Below are 4,861 nucleotides of genomic sequence, written 5' to 3'. Positions count from 1 at the left end.
TTTGGTGAGTTTTTTTTTTTTTTTTTTTTTTTTTTTTTCCTTTTTGGGCAGTGTGCTGCCTTCTGCTGGTAGCTCCATTTAAAGCAAGTGAGCATCATACTTTAAAATTAGTATTAAAGCTGAAAGGAATTTGAGAAACATTTCTCAAATTTAAGAACTTGTGGACTATCAAGAGTACCTATGAGGACTACAAAGATTCTTTAATTTTATTTTGAGAAACTCTTTCTTAAAAATTCAAAATCTTGACTTTAGATTTTGGTTTCAGTGCTGTGCCCAGTTCTAAAGTGGTCATCTAAATTATCTACAATTTGTGTATGTGCTTAGATGATCATATTTCTAAAAACAAAGCACAGTCATCCCTTCATATTCATGAGTTCTGCATCTGTGGATTCAACCAATCCTGGATCGAAAAGATTTTTTTAATTGTATCTTTACTGGACATATACAAACTTTTTTCTTGTCCTCTCCTTTAAACAAAATGGTATAATAACTATGTACATAACATTTATATTGAATGAGGTATTACAAGTAATCTAGAGATGATTTAGTGTGCAGTTATGTGCTATATATTGATATTTTGGTCAACAATGGACCACATATACAATGGTAGCCCCATAATATTCTAATAGAACTGAAAAATTTCTACTGCCTAGTAATATCACAGCCATTTTAACAATAGAGCACATGGCATTACCTTTACTATGTTTAAATATGTTTAATATACAAATACGATTGTATTCCATTTGTCTGCAGTATTCAGTACACTAACATGCAGTAGAAGTTTGCAACCTAGAAGCGATATGCTATATCGTATAGCCAGGTGTATGGTAGGCTCTATCATCTACGTTTGTGTACATTCTATGAAATTAACTCACAACGACAACATTGCTTAACGACATTTCTCAGAAGGTATCCCTATGATTAATGATGCATGACTGTATAGAGAAGTATTTGCATAGATTACATGCAAGTACTATGCCATTATATAACAGGAACTTGAGCATCAGTGGATTTTGGTATTTGTGAGAGGTTCTGGAATCAATTCCTTAGAGATACTAAGGGAAAAGTGTACTTAAATATTCTCCGGGACCATGTGTGGACACAGAAGCAGATCTGTAGACCTCAGTTCAAAAAAATACTGACCAGCTGATACAGTACCATTTCATAGGTGAGAAAACGAAATCCAAAAAGGTGAGGGAACTTTGTCCAGGATCAACAAAGAGTTGCAGGGAGAAATCTTGGTAAGAAAATTGTGTGTGTGTGTGTGTGTGTGTGTGTGTGTGTGTGTGTGTGTGGTGTGCGCGTGCGTGTGTGTGTGTGCACGCGCATGTGTGGGCCTGTATAGGCACATAACTTAGTAGTTTGTACCACCTGGTTTTACTTTGCTTTCTAGCTTGAAACAATGTACTGTACTTTACTTAAAAGTTATGGTCATACTGATTTCTGGACCGCTACTTGGGGAAAATGGTATCATAATTCATCAAAATGTTAATGTTTATTCTTTGTCTTATTTATTTTGTGTAAGAATCCACTCATCCAATTAAACATGGAAAGCCAAAAGTGTATTGTACTGCCAAAAATGAAAAAACAACATATGCCTGAATTCATAGAAGACTGAGTGTAATGTGGAAGATAATATGAAACATATGGAATGTGTAATAAAAAACAAAATCAAGTATATTGATTATAGTTACCTAGTGATTACCTATTTAAATATTAAAATTTTAAGAATTTAAATTAAAACACATAAACAATATTTACCTATTAGTTATAAAATATGCCAGTAGATGGTTATCACAGGATACCTTTTATAATCTACAAATGTTGACATTTTAAGTTTAGGCAAATCAAGGAATGACATGGGAAATGAAATGACAATGACATGGGAAATGAAGTTCAGGTCTTCAAAATTCCAGTGTCTCCATCAGAGCAACTTCTAATTACATGAAGATGCTGTAGCTAATGTGCCTGCAGTTTGAATTTACAAAGAAGTGATAAATGTTTTCCATTCTATACCTAGAACATTAAATAGATGAAAACACACACACACACTTCAGCCAGATTGTTTCAGGCAGCATTTGTGACAATTGCTTTTTGGTTCCAATTTCATGAGGCATATATAGTAATTTACTTTCTTTTTCTTTTCTATTGAGAAATGGAGTCTCCCTCTGTCAGTCCAGGCTGGAGCACAGTGGTGCAATCATGACAGTTCAGTGCAGCTAGAAACTCCTGGGCTCAAAGGATCCTCCCACCTCAGCCTGCTGAGAGGCTGGGACTCTGCCACCACGCCTGGCTAATTGTTTTAGAAATAGACTCTCGCTGTGTTGCCCACAGCGAAAGGATGAGTAATTTCATTCTTAAAAAGAATTTTAGGAATTAAAGAAAATATCTTCTTTCAATTTATTTAGAGGTGTTAGTTTTGAGGTGTTTATAATTTAAAATGCTTTTGTTTGATCAACTAAAGCAAGTTTGGACATTTTTCTAAACCACATTAAAGGAATTATTAAAAACATGATTTTATTGGATATCTAACTTTATCATCTTAGCTTATGCCGGAGCCCACAAGGGGGCAGACGAAGAACATATGAAAGAAAACAATCCTTAGGCTGTAGTCACTAACCGGTATGCATTTGGCTTTATTTTCTTTTTACTGAATTTTATCTTATTTTCTTCTGGCTGTGAAAGCAATTTCAATTTTTTGCACAGTATTGGAAAATTGATCACTAAAAAATCAAACCTCATTTGACTATATCTATCTCTTATTTTCTTCTAATGGAGAAATAACTGTACTGAAGTCATACATGATGCTGAAGGAGTAAATTGTAATTGTTTCTAATCCACAATTTTCCATTAATCTATTTGTAAATAATGGTTTGTTTATTTTCAAAAGAAAATGATAAAAATAACTGTCGTTTGTTTTTATATCAATTGTATATATAAATCTGTATTTTATTAATAAATGGTTTGGGTATTCTTGCATTTCCTTTCATTTTATTGTATCCTCATAGTTTGATTGGAAATTTTAAACATCTTTCTATATTTACCAGAAGATTACTTAATTAGTTAATAAAATATTTTCTAACAGGAGATGTTTTTATCAGGGAGGTATTATTTTTGTGTGTGCTCATGTATTTTGCATTGGTAATCATGTGTTAACAATTTTGAGACTAAACTATTGAAAACTATTAATTAGCAAATAAGGTAAAATTACTTTTTAATAATTTTTGAATTCTTAATAATTAAAATAGTGTTCAAAATATTTTCATGAACATGTCAAACTTTGATTCACTATAAATAAATGAGATTTAGCTAATATATTAATATATGTTACTTCTAATTTAATTAGATTAAAAATAGAATTCATCTACCAGCCTATATACTTAAATATATTCAAGCAAAGTGTTTTGCTTAAATTAGTATAAAGTATGAAGTTTCCTTATTCCCTAAGTCAATCTTCAATTCCAAGTTATTGACCGAGTTCTAGCTCATGTATATAACTTCTCCTATATTCCAAGGAGTCACAGTTTAATCTTATGGCCAATATTTTTGTTTGAGATTTTATGTATATGTGTATATTTATATACACACACATATGTACATATATGTATATACACTATATGTTTATATTTGGTATTTAATTCATAGAAAAAATATTTTAAAGGTTATGAAGTGATGATTAGAGCTCCAAATAGATACTATGTATCTTTACTTAAGGAAAAAGGGTATGCAGGAGAAAATGTTCTGAAATTTGAAATGGTCATAGCTTAAAGGCCAATTTACAAATAATCCTGTTAAATTGATCCTCACCCTCAGAAAGTTAAGAAGAAGGCTTTGAAAAAAAATGTGTTCTCTATATTTCAAGTATTTTACACTCATAGAATTATAAAGCTGACGCATAATCATTAATGATCATTGCACTATTTAGGATGAGCCACTTTTTAGGGAAGGGAGTTTAATCACCAGAGAGCATACTTCCAGGAACTCTTGAGGATCAGAAGAATATAACTTTTAGTTTTAGCAATTTAGAGTTTAAAAAAACATGAAGTTCTTTTGGGATGGCATGAACTAATAATGGTATGCCTGGCTCATCCAGAAACAGTTAGAATATGTCTCTCCAGGTCTCAGGAGAAGGGACCACAGGCCTACTGAGTCATAACATCATATGGCATAATAGCAGGGCTCCTTGAAGAGCTTGAAAATAGAGTCACCTCTTAAAGACTCTGTGGGAGATAAAGGCTTGTGGAGAATCTGAAGCCTCAGCTTGAAGGAGAAGAGTGACATTGTGTCATCAAGAGACAAATGAAGGATATGTTTGCCTGATAAAGAGGTCAACTGACTGGTGTTTTACTTGTGAGAAAGAGCTCTCACTCAGATACAACATCCAAATGAAGTCAATGGATGTTCACTGACAAAAACCAGTTCTAGAATGAAACACTCAGCCTTCTTTTGCAGGCATGTAGTTTTCTCAGCACTTTAAAAGTACTGACAACAGTACCTCTTGTTTCAAAGAAACTGACAAACGAGTAAGAAGCCTCCTTACAGTTTTTTTATAAGAGACTTCAGTCTTTAAAAAACTTGGACTTTCCAAAATGGCTCTTTTAAATTTTACAGCAATGCTCAAGCCTAGGGTGAGGGAGGAGCTAAGAAATTTAGAAATGCCACTGGAAATAATTCCAGTCCTAATCATAAGTCTCTTTTTGGCATCAAGAGAAATAAACTGTGAATACTCAACCTAAGAGAACAGTTTAAAGTACTGTTACCAAGATTAGACCCCGTTTAAAACAATAATATATTGGGAGACTGAGGCGGGTGGATCACGAGGTCAAGAGATCGAGACCATCCTGGTCAACATGGTGAAACC

The sequence above is a fragment of the Saimiri boliviensis genome, chromosome 9, assembly GCF_048565385.1.
Source record: "Saimiri boliviensis isolate mSaiBol1 chromosome 9, mSaiBol1.pri, whole genome shotgun sequence".
In the NCBI taxonomy this organism is placed as follows: domain Eukaryota; kingdom Metazoa; phylum Chordata; class Mammalia; order Primates; family Cebidae; genus Saimiri; species Saimiri boliviensis.
This window is presented reverse-complemented; position numbering follows the sequence as displayed.